This window comes from Lagenorhynchus albirostris, chromosome 1, assembly GCF_949774975.1.
Source record: "Lagenorhynchus albirostris chromosome 1, mLagAlb1.1, whole genome shotgun sequence".
In the NCBI taxonomy this organism is placed as follows: domain Eukaryota; kingdom Metazoa; phylum Chordata; class Mammalia; order Artiodactyla; family Delphinidae; genus Lagenorhynchus; species Lagenorhynchus albirostris.
Genome location: NC_083095.1, coordinates 70,851,629 through 70,878,636, shown reverse-complemented (window position 1 = coordinate 70,878,636; position 27,008 = coordinate 70,851,629). Strand labels below are relative to the sequence as shown.

General features: G+C 35.9%; 1 long non-coding RNA gene across 1 annotated transcript in view; it reads left to right on the top strand.

Moving 5' to 3' along the window:
* The window catches only part of LOC132530637 (uncharacterized), a 114,663-nt gene extending 89,852 nt beyond the window's left edge, over nucleotides 1-24,811 (top strand). The window contains exon 3 of the long non-coding RNA XR_009543841.1: nucleotides 24,721-24,811. This is a non-coding gene — a long non-coding RNA (uncharacterized LOC132530637). The remainder of the gene's footprint in view (nucleotides 1-24,720) is intronic.
* Nucleotides 24,812-27,008: the final 2,197 nt, after the last annotated feature.

Here is a 27,008-nt window from a genome sequence, read left to right as displayed (position 1 = left end):
AGAAATACAATTGATTTTTGTATATTGATTTTGTTTCTGGTGACATTGCTATACTCACTTATTAGTTCTAAGAACTTTTATGGTATAGTCTAAAGGATTTACAGCATAGAAAATCACGTTTTCTGAGAGTAGAGACACTTGAAACAATTCCTGAAAAAAGTGTATGGCCAGTACGAGCCCACACTAAAAGCCAAGACTACAGCCAATGTCACTACAGTGCATTTGTTGGAGAGCTACTGTAGCGTTAATTGGATATTGATACTGACCCAAACACCATCTGACAACATATGTCACTGATGACATTACTGCCACTGGATAATGGATACCATACCACCACCAGTGGAATGACCTGCAGAATTGTTGATTTGTTACTATGTTCCCCCCAAGAGTAACATATTAACACATTTCCTAAATGAAATAGGAGGTTCATATGCTGGAAGAAGAAAAAGAAAAGATGGACAAACGTACACTAAATTTTTCTAATTTCTTTGTAAGCTGCACTATTGTCATCCTAGAATTCTTTTTATTACACTTGTAGATTATGCCTGCTCTTTCATTGATATTGCATCATGTACATTCTTTGGTACTTTTAATGTTGGGGTGAGGCACATCTTCAAATATTTCTCATATTACAAGTGACTGATACTGCTTTCCTCTACCTTTCTGTAAGTCAGATTCCCCAAATTGTTACTCTTTTGGTTGGGAGGGCTGACTCTCACCATTTCCATTAATGACATGTGAGTAGGGAGCAGATGGAAGAGCTAGCTCTTGATCTAATTTCCAAAAATAAATAAATAAAATTGGATTAAATAAAAAGTGGAAAATATCTGGCATGCTAACACCAACACTAGAATCCCTAGTCCTCCCCGATACATTGTTCAGTTTCTTTTGAGAGTTCTTTAGTTGTGTCTGGGAGTAACCAGTGTCTCTGCCAATTCAGGGCTTGCATGTGGACAGCTTGCATGTGGCAGCCTAGTCTTGCAATCATATAGAAAGTCTTTAAATTATTTAAATTGTTTTTGTCCCATTCAGACTTCTGCACAATGTAACCACTGTCACTAGGTTTGTACCCCTGAATCCTTTTCCCAATAAAGAGCATTGCTCCCATGTCTACTGTTTTCACTTGCTCCTTTTTGTGGACTGTGGCTTTCTTTACTCTATTTCATCTGTTATTAAGATCATATCTACTGGTCTTCCTGTTCACAATGCTTGTATGTGTTTGTTTTAGTTTTTAAAAATGTATCTGCCATTTCAGTGGGCTTTTGGTAAGGAGGAGGAAAAGACATATGTGCTAACTTCACTGTCTGAACCAGAAACACCTAGAGGAGTTCTAATATGGACTTATAACCACTCATAATAAGGCATTAGTGAAACTCCTTTGCCATGTTTGGCAAATGAATCATCTCTGGGGGGATGAACTTTCCTAAACTTTTCTATTATATCATTTTTCTTTCTGTGTTTCTCATTTTTCAAGTTTCCCACGTCAAAACTAGTATGTTGATTGTGTTCATTCCTCCTATCAGGATTCCTATAACTAATTGCATAAATGTTTAATATTCTTTCTAGTTATCATTTTTAATGTTCTCATTTTAAATAACAAATTTGCTTGTTAATTATCTCAAAATATTTCCATTGATATGGAATGAACAGTGACATTAATCAAACTACTTAGGGCAGAAAGTTAACTTAGGGCAGAAAGATAAACTTGGAGCTTGCATTATTAACCATTATTGTGTATGGTTTTCCTTTAAATCATTTTAATGTTTTAAAAGAGTTAATTTTTCTGCCAAGTTACCTGTCTTACACTCATGTAATAGTTTAAGGACAGGGAGAGCATACTTCAATCCACAGACTCCTATATTTTCAGAACTGGAAAGTACAGTGGTATCGCTCTAGCTCAGCCTCGCTTTCTCACACATGCTAAACAAATCCTAGAGCTTAAATGATATGTTGATAAGTTCAACTATTACGAGGTTCTTCATTCTCATAGCCATTGTTCTCCTAAAACTTCTATTTTCTTTACTTTTGTTAGAATACCACCACTACCAAAACAAACAGTCCATACTCTTTTAGCCTCATCAGTCTCTGTATTCTGTGTTGATGTGCAAATGCCAGATCCATTAACCATCTGAGGTAAGGTAATTCAGGTGCATATCACATGCAGTTTGACCATTAGTATGTAAAATGCTAATTTACATAAAATATTCATGATCCAGTGGTTTTCTGGCAGCATTAGAATCTGTGTCATGTTTATATGTTTCAGACTTTATGAATATATTATTTGCAAATGTTTGAGCAATAAGATAATAAAATTATAAAATACTTTCTGTCAGGATCCTCAAAGCACTATGTATACATAATAATTAAAACATTATAAAATTATAATAAGCAATCACCCACTAAGATAAATTTAGGGAGAAAAAGTTTAGAATAGTGTTACATAAATGTAAAGAGGATTAATTGTAAATTCAAAAACGGACTGCAAACATGATTAAATGCAAAGACAAACACAGATCTTGCTGAACACATTTGTCTTTGGGAAAGAAATTATAAAAATGTTTGGCAGTAAAGTGAAATTGCTTATAAATCATTTCAAAATAATAATACACCCTGGATGACTTTATTGTTTTTATAACTTTAAATCTGTGACCCAGTGCCTTGTATGTGCTTTCTTGTAAAGTTACAATCTAATTATGAAGTGACCAGATATTAAAGAGCTGCTGTGAATCTGCTGCTGCCTCCAAATGTTACTTTTGCTGTTTAAAAGTCTTCTAATGAAAATTGCATGCACTATCAATAGAAAAAGATTAAATACTATAGTGCAGTGAAATGAAGCAGAGAGTGGTTTTTCTCCCTGTTAAGGTTATGATTGAATTATTGTGAACTTAATATTTGTTCCAAAGGAAAATAATTTCTTTCTTTAAATATACATTACAATGATTGAATAAACAAGGTTATTCCTGGAAGTTAAGGGGTATTTTAAAACCATTAGAAATAGTTGTGTATTGTATCTTCCCTCTACTCTAAATGCCCCTTTCCCTCAACACCAACTCTGCTGTTATTTTATAAAAACACTATACAATGCTCCAGGGGAAAGAAATAGGTTTTTCAACTGCAACAACTTACTGGAATATTTTCTTGTACCTCTATTTCTATTTAGGCGTGTGTGTGGTGTTTGAGTTATTGATAAAAGAGGAGGGACATCTAAGTTCTGCTTAACTTACTTAGCTCATTACTATCATTCACATCCCATAGGAAAACTGCTTTATGGTTCTTTATTGTCTCTGTCCCACTCATTCTTCTACTTTCTGGAATCCCTTTCAAGAATGCCACATTTCAGTATTCCACTCTTTAGCTTTCCTCTGGGAAATACCTCTCCATGCTATAAAATCACACTTTCATCCTATATTTTCCTTTTTATGTCTACAGTTCTTATTCCTTAGGGCAAATTTCAGTTTTTAAAAGTTAATATTCTTACTTAACTCACACTAAAATGTGAATGTGAATAATGACTATATTGTCATGTTTAGGAATAATAATCTAATAAAAGTCTACTTATATATTCAAATAAATATATAACAGATGATGAAATTTCAGGCAAAATGCATATGACAGGTGAGTTTGGCTCCCAATAACATTCTACACTCCAATCGCCAGGTTGTGAATATGTTAACATGTCAAAAAGAACTTTGTAGATGTAGTTAAATTTCCTAATCAGGTGAATTTAAAACAGGAAGATTATCCAGGATTATCCAGCAGCAGGGGCCCAATATGATCACAAGATCCCTTAAAAGCACAAGACAAGGCAGAAAGGGAATTTAGAGAAATTCAAAACGCAAAAAGAATTCAATGCTCCTTTGCTTGAATTTGAAGAGAGTAATGTGTCAGGAAAACAGGGGCTTCAGTTCTACAACCACAAGAAGCTGAATTCTGTCAACAACCTTGAAAGAAGCTAATATGGTACTCCAGAAGAGAATCATAGCCCTGAGAGGTATCCTAATACCTTAAGACTACTGCACCATCCATCTGTTTAAAAATACAGCTTGTTAAAATATAAGCTATTTAAAAAATAAATCAGTTAAAGCTCCAGTCCTTAAAACTTTCTAGAGGAACAGAAGAGATAAAGTACATGTTAAATGTATGGAACCGCTGAAAGACAATTTTTTTTTCATAAAACAGGTATGACTAAATTGCTCTGAGACCCCAGAAAAGTGAATTATTACTTAAAGTTGGAACACGTTGGAAGGCTTCTTGGAGTAATTGGAGTCTAGGCTGAGTTGATTCAAGTTTCACCATTTTATTTTATTAACGTGTACAGGTACATAACGTATATAACATATAATTAGCACTGAGTTGGTAAAATGACATTTCAATATATTAACGTTCCATATTTTCCACTGAAGATATTACAATAAAAAGTACTTTTATTAACTACATAATATTATTTAGAAAGGAAATCTGGTTCATGGTATCATCGTAAGACTTTGTTTTATGGATTGATACTCTCTTCAAGGATAGAGTACAATCAAATTATTATTCAGTAATTGGGATTTAACTGAGTACAATAGTGCTGATTTAAGCCATGCACAGAAGAAGGTACATTAACAAATTCATGATAGCTATCCCCCTTTTTAAAAAATAAATTTATTTATTTATTTTTGGCTGCGTTGGGTCTTCGTTGCTGTACGCAGGCTTTCTCTAGTTGCGGCTAGCGGGGGCTACTCTTCGTTGTGGTGTGCGGGCTTCTCATAGCAGTGGCTTCTCTTGTCGCAGAGCACAGGCTCTAGGCACGCGGGCTTCAGTAGTTATGGCATGCGGGCTCAATAGCTGTGGCTCCCAGGCTTAGTTTCTCCATGGCATGTGGGTTCTTCCTGGACCAGGGCTTGTACTTGTGTCCCCTGCATTGGCAGGCTGATTCTTAACCCCTGTGCCACCAGGGAAGTATGCCCCCCCTTTTTTTTAATAGATCAAATTTGCACAACACCTCAGGTCAAAAGACAAGCACAGCCAGGTTAATCTCTGCATGGTCTCCCCTACATTTCTAACTCCCACTTTACCTGCCAACTAAGATAGGCATAGGTACCTTTGTGTAATCTTTTCTAAATTTATCCCTAACATGTTTTTATGTGCCAACATTCATATTCATGTCTTTTGTTTTCCAATATTATCCTGACCGATGTGTTTATTCAATTCTGTTACATATAATTAAACATCTAAATGCTGAGCATTTGTGCCAACTTGTGATAGCTAATCTATATTTATTTTTCAGCATCCTCATATACTCTTTCAGAACTTTGTCACCTCTCTATTTAGCTGGAAAGACTTATGAACAAAATCTGAAGACTAATGTTTGCAGAACAGAGGGTTTCATACTACCCATCTCCCTGGCTGCATATTTTCAAATTTTATGCCTCATCTGCTAAAATCTCTTTCAACACAAACTCCGACTGTGCAGCTGTGTAAATCATGCTTTCCTGTGACCAGGTGCGCCAAGGATGACTGTGGAGATACCCCTGTTAAAGTAATCCTCCCACTAGAAGAGATACTGATAACATTGATTTTCAGATGTTGACGGGCTGGATGGCTTAGAAGCCAGATAGTTTAAGATTGTTCCAGAATGTTTTCATTTGAAGCATGATGACTAACAGTGTGTTATAAAGTTTGGGAATAGTAGGAGCATCTTCTCTGTGCTAATAATTACTGGAAAGCATTGTCCTTTGCAGACTCAGGAATCCTTAACACATAGGCTGCTCTTACCCTGCTAAGATTTAAGATTTTCCTGTTTTCCGTCTGCTGATGCTGAAAAAACAAATAAAAAAAATCATAGGTTTTTGTCTAATGAGCATCAGTTACTCAACATAATCAAAAGAAGACATTCATTTTTTTTTTTTGCGGTACGCGGGCCTCTCACTGTTGTGCCCTCTCCCGTTGCGGAGCACAGGCTCCGGACGCGCAGGCTCAGCGGCCATGGCTCACGGGCCCAGCCGCTCCGCGGCATGTGGGATCTTCCTGGACCGGGGCGGCAGGCAGATTCTAAACCACTGTGCCACCAGGGGAGCCCAAGATATTCATTTTTAAAAATCTATCTCTTATCATCTATATCTATCATCTATCTATCTATCATCTATCATGGAGCTACCCTGAGGCCATCAGTAATTATGCAAGTTGTGTTATTTATTTATTTTAGTTTTACAACATGACTCTGAGACATGGCTACCTTGGGTGTGCCTGTGATGGCCACAGTGAAGTAAAGTGACACTGCCTTACTGTCTTGAGGTGAGAGGAAATCACTGACTTTTATTGTAATAGGGTAATTTATACTAGTGTTCTCTTTCAGTGAAGATCTAATATGAAAGGTGGTGTTGGGGGGAATATTTTTATTTATTTATTTATTTTGCGGTACACAGGCCTCTCCCGTTGTGGAGCACAGGCTCCGGACGTGTAGGCTCAGCGGCCATGGCTCACGGGTCCAGCCGCTCCGTGGCATGTGGGATCTTCCCGGACCGGGGCACGAACCCGTGTCCCCTGCATCGGCAGGCGGACTCTCAACCACTGCGCCACCAGGGAAGCCCTGGGGGGAATATTTTAAATCGTTGTCACAGATCAGTATATATTATTCCATCAGCTTGATGTTTAGACATATATTACATATTTTCCTTTCAAAAGAGCTGACAGGTAATAATGCCTTTTGTTGTCTGGATGTTCCTAGCCTATGATAATAACATCCTTGCTTATGTCTCTTCTGTAATGTTGTTTACTCTGAAGTTCTCAGAAGTTAAAGAGAAGTAATGGTTTTCACTGAGAGTTTTTCTGTTGTTGTTTAAAAAAAACAAACTGACACTAGCAAATAGTGAAATGTTAAATCAATTGAATACGGAAAGACATTTAAAAGCTTTCATATTGGTAATACAAGCTAGGAAATTAAAGGAAATTAGGAAATTAAAATTTGTGGTTGGATTCTGATTTTACTCAGAAAGTCACTGAACTGCTTTTGAAATTGCAACTTTTAGCAACTATTAAGCAGGATAATACTATCTGTTTCTAATCCATATCAGAGACCTATTGTTATGTGGATTAATGCAATAATTTCTACCAAGACATTTGATGTATATAAAATGGGCTGGGTGAAGACAAAATAGTGCTATTGTTTGTCATGAAATTGTGAGGTTTCTGTTTTCGTTTTTGTTTTAGTTTAATTGTATTCAGTTTCTTTTAAATCCCTCATTTTTCATTTTCCTTAAGTTAGCTGGTTGCTGTCTTCTTGATTCAGTATTAGCCTAGATTCTTCTGCTGATGTCTATTTCTGTTCTTCGACCCACCATCTCTTGAAACAATCCTCACTCTAAGTCATCAAAGTGTCACATCTGGAGGCTTAGAAAAACTTTTGCCTGCAGTTTTAATACAATGAAGAGCACATGGAATTCCAATCAACGTATTGTATAGAAACTTACAGCTAAACATGTATTAAAAGAAACCGTTGGTAATTTCTGAAGGTATAATCTCTCTTAAATTTTATTTTGAGAAATAATTCTGGTGTAATGGTCAAGGCCTGTACTTTCGGCTTCATATTTATCAACCTATGTCTTATTTTGCCTATTTATTCTCTTGATTATTGTTCACATTGACAAATAATAAATTTTCCCTTTTTAACGTTTTGTTCTTGTTCATATTTCTAAAACTGGAAATTACAGACCACTTCCACTGGAAATTACAATCTACTTCCAGGATTCTGCATATTGCAATTGGTATAGGTATGTTAAACAGTTTATTGTTTTCTATATCTGTGTATTTGTCCACTAACTTTGAGAGTTGGTTAGGAGAGTCTGCAACTTATTATGTATGCTCTTTTTTTTTTTAACTTTTTTATTGGAGTATAATTGCTTTAAAATGGTGTGTTAGTTTCTGCTTTATAAAAAAGTGAATCAGTTATACATATACATATGTTCCCATATCTCTTCCCTCTTGCGTCTCCCTCCCTCCCACCCTCCCTATCCCACCCTTCTAGGTGGTCACAAAGCACCGAGCTGATCTCCCTGTGCTATGCGGCTGCTTCCCACTAGCTATCTACCTTACGTTTGTTAGTGTATATATGTCCATGCCTCTCTCTCGCTTTGTCACAGCTTACCCTTCCCCCTCCCCATATCCTCAAGTCCATTCTCTAGTAGGTGTGTGTCTTTATTCCTCTCTTACCCCTAGGTTCTTCATGACATTTTTTTTCTTAAATTCCATATATATGTGTTAGCATATGGTATTTGTCTTTCTGATTCTGACTTACTTCACTCTGTATGACAGACTCTAGGTCTATCCACCTCATTACAAATAGCTCATTTTTGTTTCTTTTTATGGCTGAGTAATATTCCACTGTATATGTGCCACATCTTCTTTATCCATTCATCCGATGATGGACACTTAGGTTGTTTCCATCTCCGGGCTATTGTAAATAGAGCTGCAATGAACATTTTGGTACATGACTCTTTTTGAATTATGGTTTTCTCAGGCTATATGCCCAGGAGTGGGATTGCTCGGTCATATGGTAGTTCTATTTGTAGAGTTTTAAGGAACCTCCATACTGTTCTCCACAGTGGCTGTATCAATTTACATTCCCACCAACAGTGCAAGAGGGTTCCCTTTTCTCCACACCCTCTCCAGCATTTATTGTTTCTAGATTTTTTGATGTGGCCATTCTGACTGGTGTGAGATGATATCTCATGGTAGTTTTGATTTACATTTCTCTAATGATTAATGAAGTTGAGCATTCTTTCATGTGTTTGTTGGCAATCTATATATCTTCTTTGGAGAAATGTCTATTTAGGTCTTCTGCCCATTTTTGGATTGGGTTGTTTGATTTTTGTTATTAAGCTGCATGAGCTGCTTATAAATTTTGGAGATTAATCCTTTGTCAGTTGCATCATTTGCAAATATTTTCTCCCATTCTGAGGGTTGTCTTTTGGTCTTATTTATGGTTTCCTTTGCTGTGCAAAAGCTTTGAAGTTTCATTAGGTCCCATTTGTTTATTTTTGTTTTTATTTCCATTTCTCTGGGAGGTGGGTCAGAAAGGATCTTGCTGTGATTTATGTCATAGAGTGTTCTGCCTATGTTTTCCTCTAAGAGTTTGATAGTGTCTGGCCTTACATTTAGGTCTTTAATCCATTTTGAGCTTATTTTTGTGTATGGTGTTAGGGAGTGATCTAATCTCATACTTTTACATGTTGCTGTCCAGTTTTCCCAGCACCACTTATTGAAGAGGCTGTCATTTTTCCACTGTACATTCCTGCCTCCTTTATCAAAGATAAGGTGACCATATGTGCGTGGGTTTATCTCTGGGCTTTCTATCCTGTTCCATTGATCTATCTTTCTGTTTTTGTGCCAGTACCATACTGTCTTCATTACTGTAGCTTTGTAGTATAGACTGAAGTCAGGGAGCCTGATTCCTCCAGCTCAGTTTTTCATTCTCAAGATTGCTTTGGCTATTTGGGGTCTTTTGTATTTCCATACAAATTGTGAAATTTTTTGTTCTAGTTCTGTGAAAAATACCAGTGGTAGTTTGATAGGGATTGCATTGAATCTGTAGATTGCTTTGGGTAGTAGAGTCATTTTCACAATGTTGATTCTTCCAATCCAAGAACGTGGTATATCTCTCCATCTATTTGTATCATCTTTAATTTCTTTCTTCAGTGTCTTATAATTTTCTGCATACAGGTATTTTGTCTCCTTAGGTAGGTTTATTCCTAGATGTTGTTTTTGGATGGAATGTCCTATAAATATCAATTATAAGTCCATCTTGTTTAATGTATCATTTAAAGCTTGTGTTTCCTTATTCATTTTCATTTTGGGTGATCTGTCCCTTGGTGAAAGTGGGGTGTTAAAGTCCCCTACTATGAATGTGTTACTATCGATTTCCCTTTTTATGGCTGTTAGTATTTGCCTTATGTATTGAGGTGCTCCTAGGTTGGGTGCATAAATATTTACAATTGTTAATATCTTCTTCTTGGATCGATCCCTTGATCATTATGTAGTGTCCTTCTTGTCTCTTCTAATAGTCTTTATTTTAAAGTCTATTTTGTCTGATATGAGAACTGCTACTCCAGCTTTCTTTTGGTTTCCATTTGCATGAAATATCTTTGTCCATCCCCTTATTTTCAGTCTGTATGTGTCTGTAGTTCTGAAGTGGGTCTCTTTAGACAGCAAATATATGCGTCTTGTTTTTGTTTCCATTCAGCCAATCTGTGTCTTTTGGTGGGAGCATTTAGTCCATTTAAATTTAAGGTAATTATCGATATGTATGTTCCTATTCCCATTTTCTTAATTGTTTTGGGTTTGTTGCTCTAGGTCTTTCTCTTCTCTTGTGTTTCTTGCCTAGAGAAGTTCCTTTAGCAGTTGTTGTAAAGCTGGTTTGGTGATGCTGAACTCTCTCAGCTTTTGCTTGTCTGTAAAGGTTTTAATTTCTCCATCAAATCTGAATGAGATCCTTGCTGCGTAGAGTAATCTTGGTTGCAGGTTTTTCTCCTTCATCACTTTAAATATGTCCTGCCAGTCCCTTCTGGCTTGCAGAGTTTCTGCTGAAAGATCAGCTGTTAACTTTATGGGGATTCCCTTGTGTGTTATTTGTTGTTTTTCCCTTGCTGCTTTTAATATGCTTTCTTTGTATTTAATTTTTGACAGTTTGATTAATATGTGTTTTGGCGTATTTCTCCTTGGATTTGTCCTGTATGGGACTCTCTGTGCTTCCTGGACTTGGTTAACTATTTCCTTTCCCATATTAGGGAAGTTTTCAACTATAATCTCTTCAAATATTGTCTCAGTCCCTTTCTTTTTCTCTTCTTCTTCTGGAACCCCTATAATTCGAATGTTGGTGCGTTTAATGTTGTCCCAGAGGTCTCTGAGACTGTCCTTAGTTCTTTTCATTCTTTTTTCTTTATTCTGCTCTGCAGTAGTTATTTCCACTATTTTATCTTCCAGGTCACTTATCCATTCTTCTGTCTCAGTTATTCTGCTATTGATCCCATCTAGAGTATTTTTCATTTCATTTATTGTGTTGTTCATCGTTGTTTCATCTGTAGTTCTTCTAGGTCCTTGTTAAATGTTTCTTGCATTTTGTCCATTCTATTTCCAAGGTTTTGGGTCATCTTTACTCTCATTATTCTGAATTCTTTTTCAGGTAGACTGCCTATTTCCTCTTCATTCGTTACCTCTGGTGGGTTTTTATCTTGCTCCTTCATCTGCTGTGTGTTTTTCTGTCCTCTCATTTTGCTTATTTTACTGTGTTTGGGGTCTCCTTTTTGCAGGCTGCAGGTTCGTAGTTCCCGTTGTGTTTGGTGTCTGTTCCCAGTGGCTAAGGTTGGTTCAGTGGGTTGTGTATGCTTCCTGGTGGAGGGGACTAGTGCCTGTGTTCTTGTGGATGAAGCTGGATCTTCTCTTTCTGGTGGGCAGGTCCACGTCTGGTGGTGTGTTTTGGGGTGTCTGTGGACTTATTATGATTTTAGGCAGCCTCTCTGTTAATGGGTGGGGTTGGGTTCCTGTCTTGCTAGTTGTTTGGCATAGGATGTCCAGCACTGTAGCTTGCTGGTCATTGAGTGAAGCTGGGTGCTGGTGTTGAGATGGAGATCTCTGGGAGATTTTCGCCGTTTGATATTATGTGGAGCTGGGAGGTCTCTTGTGGACCAGTGTCCTGAAGTTGGCTCTGCCACCTCAGAGGCACAGCACTGACTCCTGACTCCAGCACCAAGAGCCTTTCATCCACATGGCTCAGAATAAAAGGTAGAAAAAGTAGAAAGAAAGAATTAATAGAAGTAGAAAGAAAGAAAGAAAGAAAGGAGGGAGGGAGGAAGGAAGGAAGGAAGGAAGGAGGGAAGGAAGGAAAAAAGAAAGAAAGAAAGAAGATAAAGTAAAATAAAATAAAGCAAGATAAAATATTATAAAGTTATTAAAATAAAAAAAATTAAGAAAACAAAACAAAACAAACAGAAACGGACGCATAGAACCCTAGGACAAATGGTGGAAGCAAAGCTATACAGAGAAAATCTCACACAGAAGCATACAGATACACACTCACAAAAAGAGGAAAAGGGGAAAAAATCATAAATCTTGCTCTCAAAGTCCACCTCCTCAATTTGGGATGATTCGTTGTCTAAAGGAGGGAAGGAAGGAAGGAAGGAAAGAAAGAAAGAAAGAAGGAAAGAAAGAAAGAAAGAAGATAAAGTAAAATAAAGTTATTAAAATAAAAAATAATTATTAAGAAAAAAATTTAAAAAAAAAAGGAAGGATAGAACCCTAGGACAAATGGTGGAAGCAAAGCTATACAGACAAAATCTCACACAGAGACATACACACAAAAAGAGGAAAAGGGGAAAAAAATCATAAATCAAGTCCAGCTCCTCAATTTGGATGATTCATTGTCTATTCATGTAGTCCACAGATGCAGGGTACATCAAGTTGATTGTGGAGCTTTAATCCGCTGCTTCTGAGGCTGCTGGGAGAGATTTTCCTTTCTCTTCTTTGTTCTCACAGCTCCCAGGGGCTCAGCTTTGGATTTGGCCCCGCCTCTGCATGTAGGTCAGCGGAGGGCGTCTATTCTTCGCTCAGACAGGACAGGGTTAAAGGAGCCGCTAATTCGGGGGCTCTGGCTCACTCAGGCCGCGGGGAGGGCGGGGCACGCAGTGCGGGGCGGGCCTGCGGCGGCAGAGGCCGGCGTGACGTTGCAGCAGCCTGAGGTGCACCGTGCGTTCTCTCGCGGGAGTTGACCCTGGATCCCGGGACCCTGGCAGTGGCGGGCTGCACAGGCTCCCCGGAAAGGGGGTGTGGATAGTGACCTGTGCTCGCACACAGGCTTCTTGGTGGCGGCCGCGGCTCGCGCCCGTCTCTGGAATTCCTTCAAGCAGCGCTCTTAATCCCCTCTCCTCGCGCACCAGGAAACAAAGAGGGAAGAAAAACTCTCTCGCCTCTTCGGCAGGTCCAGACTTTCCCCCGGACTCCCTCCCGGCTAGCCGTGGCGAACTCACCCCCTGCAGGCTGTGCTCACGCCGCCAACCCCAGTCCTCTCCCGGCGCTCCGACGGAAGCCCAAGCCTCAGCTCCCAGCCCCGCCCGCGCTGGCGGGTGAGCAGACAAGCTTCTCGGCCTGGTGAGTGCCGGTCGGCCCTGATACTCTGTGCGGGAATCTCCCCGCTTTGCCCTCCGCACCCCTGTTGCTGCGCTCTCCTCCGCGGCACCGTAGCTTCCCCTCTCCGCCACCCGCAGTCTCTGCCCGCGAAGGGGCTTCCTAGTGTGTGGAAACATTTCCTCCTTCACAGCTCCCTCCCACTGGTGCAGGCCCCGTCCCTATCCTTTTGTCTCTGTTTATTCTTTTTTCTTTTGCCCTACCCATGTACGTGGGGGGTTTCTTGCCTTTTGGAAGTCTGAGGTCTTCTGCCGGCGTTCAGTAGGTGTTCTGTAGGAGTTGTTCCACGTGTAGATGTATTTCTGGTGTATCTGTGGGGAGGAAGGTGATCTCCGCGTCTTACTCTTCCGCCATCTTCCCAGAAGCTCCTAACGGAGCTCTATGTATGCTCTTTTAGTGAACAAGTAAGAAGTAATCTCATCTGTTCTTTCAAAAATATTTATTAAGTGCTTTTTGTGTACCTTTTACATTTAAGAAAATAATTTTATAACACACTAATGTTTATACTTTATAAAAGGATTTATGTAATAGTAACCAAATGTCTTGACTGTGGTTTTTTAATTCAAAAATAAGGAGACTGCTGTCATGCACAATATTAAAAAACTCTGCTGGTCATGTGGGTTCCCATTTGAACGTATCTCAGAAGGAAATTATTTGCAGTTTTTATAAGCCAAATTTCTCCAATCTTCTCCTAATTCAGTCTCCTCCTACCATAATACTATAACCCTTCATTTGCAAGGGATGCAATTATTGTGGAGGTGCTGATGTTAGTGGTGTTTCTTTGGGTAGCTGGAGAGAGATTAAAAGGAGATACTCTTTTAGAACATTTGCTCTTTCTTATAAAAAAATTCCTATGTATTACTTTATTAATTAAAATAGATGACAAACATATGGCTTGCTAAACCATGTGATACCCTAAAAATCCCAAGTTATCAAGGATAAACATTAAGGGTGATATGATTGCATCATCGTTGTGCCATCATTTATATTCACTTTAAACCTAGATTTATTTGCTTAACAGATATGTAATTAGACAAGAATAAAAGAAGCAGAGAATTGAGGCATTCAAAATTACCTTATGCTAGAGAGCCTATTCTGAGACTGGAACAAAGCATCCCATTTGAGTTTTCTGCCTAAATTTATAAAAATTAATATTTAACATGGACATGGCATATAAGTATCATGCTTCCTTATGATACTAAGGATGACAATGACAATGACGTTTCTTAGCAGTGGTGGTAGTAAAATTTGGAAAGTACCTTAGAGTTCATCTACTCCAACCTCTCAGATACTGCAAACTGTCTCTGAAATCTCAGATATTTTTTTCTTAGCCATTTCTGTAAATAGGAACTCACTATCTGCAGAGAAAGAAAAAGATATTTTTTAAAATATATATTGTGACAAAAGGCATGCCCTTGAATCTTTCCACCACTTTAAAAAAAATTTTTTTCCATTGGGAGAAATTACGTGTATTATATATACATAAAAGTGATTAAACTAAAAAGAACTTAAAGTGCTAGGGTAATATTTGTCTGTTTTGTACATTTTCTATTTTTCATTAGACCCAAAATATAGTGAAGAATGATTCTCGATGATTCTGCAATGATACTTTTTTTTCTTTTTCAGTTAGTTATATAACTAACCGTGACATAGATCTGTAAACTAAGCACCAAGGTGATCTTTTACTGTGTTATTCTTTATCTTGGAATTGTCTATTTTTCATTTTGTTTTGCTCTTTTGAGTGTAATGTTCATTTGGAGAATATTCAGTAACTTGATGCTTTCTTTTTCTTGTACTGAAAAAAGCTAAGATATGCCTTTTGTTTTCCTGACTTTTTAAATACTTGTTGACTTATTCTGTAACATAAAAACTCATTCCAGCTTCTGATTTTGTGCCTTGGATGACATGATGTAACTTCAGAAGTTCTAGATTCTCCCTAAGATGGGCCTGAACCTGGTACTGGTTGTGTAGAGCTACTTTTATTTCTTTTTTCTATGACTTGTGTTTCTGTTTGTCAATAACTTAACAGATTTTTATTGTAAACTCCAGTTTGAAATGGCTAGCTACAGCCCGGCAAGATTGGTGCCCTGATTTTATGCACATATCTTAGTTGCCAAAGCAGAAATTACATGAGAAGAGAGCAAAATGTAGAGACCCCATTTGGGGGCACTGTTCTAGATGTACCCAGTCAACATGCTGTCTTTGATTTATGACAAATTCTTGGTCTCCATTGATATCCACACCTAAACATGCTTCAATTTTCTCTTCCTGCACAGATACAGGAATCACATTAGGTACCAGATGGTTGAGCTTCAGCCCTATTTCTTCCTTTTTATGGTGGCAATATTTCCTTGTCTGTATCTTAATCTGCAAGTAATTTCAAGTCTGGCTATTATTGGTTAGTTTCACTTATTAAAATAACCATGGTTGGGCATTGGTTTGAAACTCTTTAATGTTTATTTTACGCATATAAAAATTTCTCTATCATGTCTGCTAAAGGAGCAAATAAGGCCCAAGATTATGTAAAATCTGTAACTTTCTTTTTCTTTTAATAAGAATATTCTTTTTAGCCTTTCATGTATAATCTGGTCTGTTGTATCAGGATCTCTTCATTCTCTATAATAAATCAACAAACAGAACATTGTCCCTTAAACTTGTTCACTTCCCATGTCAGAGTGACCAGTTTGTATTTATAGCACGCATCATCAGTACCTACCTCAGACAGGGATGACCTATGCAGTAAATACCTTACGGACAATGGAATAATAATTTCACTGTTTCCCTATGAGTAACATCAAGGCTACAGTCTTTTTTGGCTTCTAGAATTCCCAAGGAACAGTTTTTCCTAAATCTTGTCATGGCAACTTATTTATTTCAGTTGTTTACTGGAGGCTCTTTGGCACACTGGTCATTTTTTTCCCTTTCCTACTGACTGTTAACCTCAAATGTCTTAGAGGTTTGCAGCCATTTGCTTAGCCAGATATTATTAGTTAGGATTCTTTAATATATACAGAACACAAAAAGAATAAAGACTGAACTATAATCCTTTCTTTCTTTGTGCCAAATGAACACTAAATTAAGGTCTGCCTTTTACCCAGGTCATGCCACTTACTGTTTCTTATTCTCAAGTTCCATACAGGTAAGAAGAGGTAGTGAAACTATATAATTCCCAGGTATGTGGTATAATGAAAGTTCAAATGCTTTGGATATATATATATATATATATATATATATATATACATATATACATACCTGAATTTAACTTGTTGGTGCCATTTATGAATTGTGTGGTCAAAGGAAACGATTGATAGGAAGACATGTCATAAATAATGGAATTCAGCAGAATACTATTTTCAAGGTATGAAGTGACTGGCTCAGGGAATACGTGGAGAAAACAGTATACTTATCCTTACTCTCTCCTATAGCTCAATATATTCATGTATTTGAGAGTTGACTATATGACAGCCACTGTGTCATATTTTTCCACAGGACGATATATGTATATTTAAGTAAAGTGTTTGACTATATGGTGATAAATCCTATTATAGAGGCATATACTGATACGCATGGAAGTACTGTTGACCCTTGAACAATGCAGGGGTTAGAGACACTGACTTGTGCATTGAAAGTCCAGGTATAACGTAATTAGTCCTCCATATCCATGGTCACTCCTTATGTACAGTTTCACATCTAAGGATTCAACCAACTGCTGATTGTGATCTAGTATTTACTGTTGGAAAAAATCCACATACAAGTGGATTGATGCCATTCAAACCCATGTTGTTAAAGTTTCAATGGTATATACATATTCTACTTTGCAGTACTTTACTAATTGACCATTACATTGGCTTCTAAAGGATAAATATGGTTTATTAAATCTAGTCTGAGAGTTGACATCCTAAGGTTGAATCTTCCCAGCTTTAATAACACATTTTGCCTCTAACCATTTATGGTACCTTCACACTCTTTTTTTCTATACAATATATTTTGCTTAGTAATTATGAAATAGTCATATCTAATTTAGCTGATGAATGTGAAGTAGATATATTTTGGTTCATATTCTGTAAAAAAACACATTTGTTTGAGTGATCTTGATGTAATTGTGTATATTTTGGTTAGTGATCATTTATCTTTAGAGGTTGTTTAAAACAGACCTGAGATTGATAGCCTTACATGAATTACAGTCAGTGCCTTATCTTTGTTTTTGTTCTCCCTCCCTTTTGTAGTGTAATTCACTTTGCAAGAGGATATGCATCTATTTTAAAAATTAATCAAAAACTTACTCTCACCTCCAACTGAATATGCCCAAAGCTAACTGTTTATGTGATTACCTTACAGAAATTTCAATTTCTCTGTGAAATCACTTTTTTTAAATGTATCAAGTTAGATTCTTCTGCTTTATCTTTTAAAAATAGACTTTAATTTTTAGAGCAGTTTTCTATTTACATCAAAATTGAGTGGAAAGTACAGAGAGTTCCCATACACTTTCTGCCCCCTCCAATCCCCCTTCCCCACTATGGCTATTCTCCACCAAAGTGGTACATTTGTTACAACTGATGAACTACATTGACAAATCATTGTTTTCCAAAGTCCATAGTTTATATTAGAGTCCACTCTTGGGGTTGTACATTCTAAGAGTATTAACAAATGTATAATTACATGTATCCACTGTTACAGTATCATACAAAACAGTTTCTCTTTCTAAAAATTCTATGTGTTCTGCCTATTTATCCCTCCCTCTCCCCTAATTCCTGGAAACCACTGATCCTTCTACTGTCTCCATAGTTTTGCCTTTTCAAGATGTATTTTTGGAATCATACAGTATGTAACCTTTTTAGATTGGCGTCTTTCATGGAGTAATATGCATTTAAGATTTCTCCGTGTATTTTTATGGCTTGATAGCTCATTTATTTTTAGCACTGAATATTATTCCATTGTCAAGATATACCATAGTTTATTTATCGATTCACCTACTGAAGGACATTTTGGTTGCTTCCAGTTTTTGGCAATGACGAATAAAGCTAACATAAACATCTATGTGCAGATTATTGTGTGGATGTAACTTTTCAACTCATTTGTATAAATACCAAGGGGTGTGATTGCTGGATCATATAGTAAGTGTATGTCTAGTTTTGCAAGAAACTGCCAAACTGTCTTCCAAAATGACTCCACAATATGCATTCTCACCATCAGTGAATGAGACTTCCTGTTGCACTATATCCTCTCCTGCAATTGGTGTTGTTAGTGTTTTGGATTTTTGTCATCCTAAAAGGTGTGTGGTGGTATCTCACTGTTGTTTTAACTTGCATTTCTCTGATGACATATGATGTTGAACATATTTTCATATACTCCTCATTTGTGTGTCTTCTTCGGTAAGATGTCTGTTAAGGTCTTTGACCCATTTTTTAATCAGATTGTTTTCTAAAGGTTGAGTTTTAAGAGTTCTTTATATGTTCAGAATAACAGTCCTTTATCAAATTTATTTTTTGCAAATATTTTCTCCCAGTCTGTGGCTTAACTTCTCATTACTTCATAGTGTCTCTCACAGAAGATTTTTTATTTTAATTAAGTCCAACTTATCAATTATTTATTTTACTGATCATGCTTTAGATGTTGTATCTGAAATGTCATCACTAAACCCATTTTCTCCTACCTTATCTTCTAGGAGATTTATAGTTTTGTGTTTTACATTTAGATCTATGTTGTGAAAGGTGTAAAGTCTGTGTCTGGATTCATCTTTAGTCATGTGGATATCTACTTGTTCTAGCACCATTAGTTAAAAAGATGGTATTTTCTCTGTTGTACTGTGTTTCCTCCTTTGTCAAAGATCAGTGTTTTACTTGAAACCCTGCATAATAATTAGTCGAATCCATTTCATCTGCCTTTCAGTAATCAAGGTCATTTTAAGACTTGCCTGTGCTCCAAGAGGCAAGTAGCCTAAACAATAAGACGTTTGCCCGAGTTGTTTTCCAGAAACTTGGAGTCAGCTGTGTCTAGTTGAAGCTGAGTTGGTTAAGACGGGACAGACCCACTGACCCTACAACTGGGCATGCTCAGTGACCTTTTGAACGTGCAGAGACCTGTAGCTTGGTTATGTCTGTGTGCAGAACGATTACTGCACCTTTCCCCACGCCTCAGACCACCCTGCTTCTTTATTTGTTATCCATAAATACCCTGAGCTCCTTACCTTTAGGAAGGCAAATTTGACAGTAGTTCTCCTCTGCTTGGCCTTGCGGAGAAATTCTCTCTTCGCTGTAAACCTCGGTGTCTCACTGTTTTGGCTTGCTGTGCACGGAACGAAACCAACCTGGTTTGGTAACATACTTTTAATTGTTTCTCTTTATTTGTTTTCTATATGCAAAATACTACTGTGTCTTCATGTTTTTTCTGTAATTTAAACTTAGTTTAAACTTGCTACTGCATTAGCAGTAACTAATGCCAAATAGAAATAATTCTGCTCTTTAGCTTTTTAAAAGTTACTTCTAAATTCACTGATCTTTTAAGTTCAGTACAGCAGCTAATTAATGGAAGCAGAAGCTAACCATACCTAAAAGGAGAAGAGTCTTATATTTCAATGAAGATGCAAATATTGATTACAATTTTGAAGTGAGACTTAATATTTCTGAGTTGAAACTGTACTATAACCTGAAACGTTGAATGTCTGAGACTGAGGAATGAACTAAAAAATGATGAGGGTTACCGAATTATTAATACAATGGTAGGAGGGAAGCCTCTCTCTCTACATGCATTTTAAACTGGTAGTGGGAGACTAAACATATTTGTATTTTGATATCATCCAATGTGAGGTGCTTGTTCAACACTGCGCTAGTAAACTAAATGTGGTAATTTCAGTCAAAGTTAACAATGTCAGATATGGTATTGGGAACAGAGAAAGTGGCTGAGAGAGAATGCATTTTCAAGACTTAAAAATAAAAGTAAAAATAGTGAAATATGTGAAAAAAAGCTTGTCTAGGAGTCAATAGACTTAGGTTCTAGAACCACGTTGCTCTCACTTAAAGTTATGTCTCTTTATTTGTTTTGTTTCTTCAGCCATAAAATAGAGAATGAATAAGTAGTTATTTTTTCTCTTCTTCAACTTGAAAATTCCAAGCTTCTAGTACAAGAAAAGTCAAATACAATTCTGGGTTAATGTGGTTCAATTAGCCAGCTTTAGTGACTCATTTAAACACATGTTTACTTGAAATTAAATGCATTTTAATAAAAACATATGTAAGAAATTTAAATCTTAAGTGGACTATAAAAGCTGACTTTTCCCACTATTTTTCTTTCAAAAGAAAATCAGTAATAAACACACATGCAAATGATTGTAATCATTTGAATGCTCTACAAATTTGTGATTTTATATTCTGCATTTATTTTTGAAATCCAACTCAAGTACTTGGAATTATAGGATTTTAGAATTAATAGGGGCATTTTAATTCCATGCCTATCCCAACCTCAATTTAGGAAAGTGTAAACTGTGGTCCAGAGAACTTAAATGATTTGTACAGGGTCACACAGCTAATTTATGGCACAGCTGGAAGAATTAGCTAGATTTCCTGATCTTCAGCCCAGTGACCTTTCCACAATAAGCTTAAAGTCCTTAGCAATTAGTATTGCTTCAGTAATCCATTGATAAGACATTTAATGCTTATTTGACAGAAATAAGTTTTGACACACATTAATTCATTTTATCCTTTCAACATCCCTGCAAGGTTATTATCATTCTCATTTTTATACACACACTAGAACAGATTAAATAATATGCCCAAGGTCATATAACCAATAAGGGGTGAAGTGTGAATTTGAAGAATCACTTTTGCCTGACTCCAGATCCCAACCTCTTTCAAGGCATTATGTTAACTTCTTCAAGTTTCCATTGAGCATTAGTATTATAATTATTCTGAGGGCACCTTATTTATGTCTTTCACATTAGTCTTTATCAGGGCTGAGTAATAATCCAAATTTATCATGATTATTTTCTAGTACTGCTCTATCATGAGGCTTTCCTTAAAGTGAAGTTCACATTAGGATATGTGCAATAATGAATGGGGTGCATATATAAATTATCAAGTAACCTTTACGGTTGATTACTCTAGAAGTGATTCACTCATTTCATGCTTTAAACATATTTTTATTGTATTTGTGTGTTTGCATACACATATGAGAATTGTACTGATTATCTTTTCACCATATCAAGATGGTCTTAAATGCTGATCGACGGTCCAATGTATAACTTTTCCGAGAATCCTAGCATCAACTTTCAGAATAAAAAGTTGTCACTAGAGGCATTTCTCAATGCCTTTCTACTGCATTTCTGAATTAACAACAAATGCAGATTTTTCTTTGATGGCTCTTTTATAGCTGCATGCAGCTGGAGAAAAACTAACTGCCAAGGGAACTCAATTTTCTTTATCATCAATTTGACATTGGTTAACAGATGGCTTCTGGATACCATGGTAGTCTTCTTAATTTGTCTTTTTATGTAGTGCTGCAAATGCTCTTGGTTAATTGCTTGATTATTACATTTAATTCTTTGTCAACAATATACCTCATTGTTGTGGAACATATCCTAGGATATAGGTTATAAAAAGCAGATATTTGAGTGTTGAACTTCTACCATGCCTTTAAAACATAAAGCAGAATACTAAAGGTAGGCAAATATGTTCAAATATCCCCGTCTTAAAATACAGGATGCTTTCTCTGAAATATGCCATTTCTCCAGAATACAGTGGATTCTCAAGAGCTAATGTAATACAAAAGGTAGAAGAAAGGAGATCTACAAAAAAAAAAAAAAAAATTGGAAACAAATTTAGAGACATTTTAAGGTAAAACATCTTTGCAATTGAATATTAAACTAAGGTTAACTGCAACTGAAGTCTTTTTTTCTTTTTTTAGAATTTAAGTTGAATTTAAATGTTATACTTGGGATAGTGAAAATTTTTCCACTGTTTCAAAGAGTATGTAAAAATCAGCTTACAGTTGATTGAATCTTTGGCATTCCTTAAAATGCAAATGTGAACCCTTTCTCTGACTGCTTTGATAATTCAAAGAAATGAACAAACTTTTAAAATATATAGGGTTTGAGAAAGCTAATTCAATCAGAAAATATTGCATACAATATTACACATACATGCATTCTTATACATATAGAAAGACGAGAGTTCCATATATGATAAGAGAATTCATTTATCATTATAGTATTACCTTATGTTATCAATTCTGACAGTAGTATATTGACCAACCAAACATACCAGTTAAAACAATTATTAATTTTTTATTTTAATCCTAGTTTTTTATTTTCATTTATTGATTGTTAAATGATAAGGCTAAAGCTTTCTCAAAAAATGACACAATTAAAATTTTACTTACTATTGTACTTTAACAAAATAAATTACTCATTTCCTTCTTTAAGCATTTAAATAGATTAAAAAAATGGACTCAATGAAATCAGAAAACCTTCAAAGTAGTACGTTGCTGCCATTATGATAGAAGATCTGAACTATTGCTAATAGTGAATATTCTATTGAAGTTTATGCTGCCACCTACGGGAAATGAAAATTCTTAGCAATTAATCTAAAATGTAGAAATTTCTGTTGCCAATTATGAAAAAAAATTGAAACTTCTAAGTTGATTTTATTACTGTTTAACTGTCAAAGAAAGGTCCATTTGGAGAAAGCTGTAAATTCTTAGCTGTTCCTTAGAAAACCCAGATTTAGAAATTGAGCTACATGATCCACAAGGCTCATTTCTAAGGAATGTCTTCAGTATCAAAGCAGTATATTTGCAATTAAGTAATTAAAAATAGTACAAAGAGAGTTAACTATTCATTGTGAAATCTTATGTAAGATTTTGATTACATAAGATTTTGATTTGTATCTTGATTTAATAATGCTTCTATTGTCTTCACATCCCTTTCTTTTCACTTCTGCCCTTTTAACATATAGCATCTTATTCAAAGTGATGAGCAAATGAAACCATTTTACAGCCTCTAGCCTGCCGATATAATAATGTAGTAGAATGGAAAGAGAAAAGCTTTGATTAGAGGAAGTCTTTGGTTAAAATTCATGCTCTAACACTTGCTACTTGTGTCACACAAGGAAAATAACTGAGTCGTTATCAGAAAATAGCACTGGTAGTACCTATTTTATAGGAATGCCATAAGAAATACTATATGCAAATATAGTGCTTAGCAGAGTACAAAATTGTCTCAATAAATATTTTCTTTCCTTCCAAAATATAATCTCTGTTATGTCAACTAGATCCAGAAAAACTGAGTCATAACTCATCCTGTGGCTTTCTTTTAATCAATAAAATGTTGGAAAGGTAATGAGATGTCACTCCCATGATTATGTTATGTAAGACTCCCTTGCTGCTTTTGAAGAAGTAAACAACCATTTTGGGAGGCCCAGTTCACAAGGAACTGAGGGAGGCCTCTAGGAGCTGAAGGCACCTTCCAGCCAACAGGGAGCAAGAAGTCAGTTCCCTTAGTCTGTAATCACAAAAAAATGAAGTCCTCTATCAATTCAAGTGACTCTGGAAGCAGAATTTTCCCTAGTCTGTTCTCCACATGAGAACACAGCCTTGCTCATTACATTAACAGCATTCTTCCAGAGGACCCAGTTAAGATATGCCTAGATTCCTGATTCACAGACACTGTGGGATAATAAATTTATGTCTTTTAAGCTGCTAAATTTATGCTAATTTATTATGCAGCAATAGGAAAACTAATCTAGTGAAATAGAGATTTAAAAATTATTTATTTTAAGCTTTTTCTAATATTTGTCATGTACAAAGGTGAAATTTTTTATTGGTCCTTGGTTTTAAAGAGATTTGAAAGCTAATGCAAGAAACTACCATACTGTGTACATTGTCTTAAATTTCATGGACTGTCTGTGTGAACTGAATAAAAAGGGAAGCAATGAACCCAGCCAGTGGAAGACTATTTTAATAAGCTTAGGTTCTTATGCAGTATTGCTGCCAACTGGCCATATATTACAGAAACGACTTCTCTCTATACCCTTAATTTACACATTTCAGATTTCAAGTTACATTTTTTAGATACATGCACTTTATGATTTGTGTGTGTTTTATCTTTCGTAATGGTGCCTGGTGATTTTCAAACCTGGCTGATCACAGAAATCATACTCAAAGTTTATTATTCTTCTTCTCATTATTGTTGACGTTATTATTTTCATCATTATCAACTAGTTGTCATCTCTGGATATTCTGATTTAGTAAATTTTGGATGTGGTTATGGAATCTGTGTTACAATAACTTCACAGGTTATTCAGATCAACTTGATTGGGAAACAATTTAGGTATTTTATTTATACATATAAAACACTGTAAGATAATGGTCTTCAATTCACTGTAAGCTACATGATAGAGAAAGCAATCACTCTGGTTATAGACTATCCGAAAAGGCAATTGCAAATGAAAACAGTTAAATCTTCATTTAACCTTTGATTCTCCTGTCTCATTTGTTCTGTTTTTATTGATTCTTGGTCTGGAGGTTACTTTTGTGTCCTTAACAAAGCACGTATTCTCCTTGTCCCCTATCCAGAAATCCTCCTCCTTCCTTTAGAAGCTCTGATGCTGGGAAGACATGAGAGTTCTTCTTTGGAAATGTTTAAAGTCATCAGCCAAGGTTGGAGCATGCAGGTAAGTGTTTCCAGTTTTCCTTTCTTGTTTTTGGCTTCCTATTCTGGGTGGATCAAACCAGGGAGCTGACAGCATCGTCTGGTATCCTGATGTAATTAAGTTCTTTAGCTATACTTCTTATTGAAAAGTTGCTTTTGACTTATACATTGTTAACTTAATGTTAATTTTTTTGACATCACATTCTTCAGACATAGCAAATAGTGTCTGTACTTTGTTATAAATATGCAATGTGTTGGCTATACATGACCAGGAAATGAAGATGGTAGTGGCTGTTTTGTAGTTTTTGAGACTGAAGCAATTATAAGAGGATCTAACCTCAAATATAAGAGGACTTTCTCTCATCTTCCCTAATTCTTTTAAATAGGTAGGTAGGTAGCTAGCTAGCTAGCTAGAATTCACATACCATAAAATATACCCTTATAACTCATTGGCTTTTAGTATATTTAGAGTTTTGCAATTATCACTGCTATCGAATTTTAGAACTTTTTTTTACCACCCCCAAAAGAAGCCCCATATCCATTACTCACTTTCTGTCTCCCAAGTCTCTGACCACAAATCTACTTACTGTCTCTATGGATTTTACTATTCTGGAAATTTCATATAAATTGAATCATACAATATGTGTTCTGTTGTGACTGGCTTATTTTACTTAGGGTGTTTTCAAGGTTCACCTATATAGTAGCATGTATCAGTACTTCATTCCATTTTGTGGCAGAATAATATACTGTATGAGTGCACCACATTTTGTTTATCCATTCATTAGTTGATGGACTTTAGGTTGTTTCCACTTTTGGATCATTATAAACAATGCCTCTATGAACAGTCATGCACATGGTTTTTAATGTACATATTTGTTTCATTTATCTTGGGTATATACCTGGGAGTGAAATTGCTGGTTTATATGGTAACTTTATGTCTAACATTTTGAGGAACTACCAAAATGTTTTCCAAAGTGGCTGCACCATTTTACATTCCCATCATCGATGTATGAGGTTTGTAATTTCTCCACATTCTTGTTTACACTTGTCATTGCCTACCTTTTTTATTTTAACCATCTTAGTGGGTATCTCAGTGTGGATTTCATTTGAAATCCCCTAATGACTAGTGATATTAGCATCTCTTATGCAGTTATTGGCCATTTGTCTATCTTTTTTGAAAGAGCATCTGTTCAAAACCTTTGCCTGTTTTTTAATTGGGTTGTCTTTGTATTGTTGAGTTCTAAGAGTTCTTTTTTTATTCTGGATATAAATTTATCACATTCTTGATGGTGTCCTTTGAATCAGGAAAGAAATTTCATTTTGATTAAATCCAATTTACTTACCTTTTCTTTTGTTACTTGTGCTTTTGGTATCATCTGTAAGAAACCATTGTCTAATCCAAAATCACAAAGATGTCTGTGGTTTCTTCTAAGAGTTTTATAGTTTTAGCTTTTTTCATTTAGGCCTGTGATCCATTTGTAGTTAATACTTTGTATGGTGTGAGGTAGGTAGTCCAGATTCATTCTTTTGCATGTTGATATGCAGTTGTCCTCGTACAATTCAGTAGCTCAAAAGACTATTCTTTCCCCTATTGGATTGTCTCAGCACCTATGTCAAAAATCAATTAACCATAAATTAATCTATATGTTACCCTTCCTGTATTTACCACTTATATGTTCCTTTATATATGTACCATACTCTCTTGATCACTACCTTTTTAGTAAGTTTTAAAATCAGATAGAGTGAGTCCTCCAATTTTGTTCTTCTTCAAGATGATTTTTGCTATTCTGGGTCCCTTGAATTTCCATATAAACATTAGGATCAATTTGCCATTTCTTACAAAAATGCAACTGAGATTTTGATAAGGATAGCTTTGAATGTATAGATGAAGTTTGGAAGAATTGACTTACCAATATTGGGTTATTTAATCCATGAACATGGATTATCTCATTTATTTAGATCATCTTTATTTCTTTCCTCAATGTGCTATATATACTTTTCTGCATACAGATACCATGCATACTTTTTAGGTTTACACTTAAGTATTTCATTTCTTTGGATGATATTGTGGTTGATTTTTTTTTTAATTTCAAATTCCAATTACTCATTGCTGGCATATATAAAAGCAATAGAGCTTTGTATATGGACAGTGTATCCTGGGACCTTGATATAATTACTTAGTTCCAAGAGTCGTTTGAAGATTCTTTGGAAC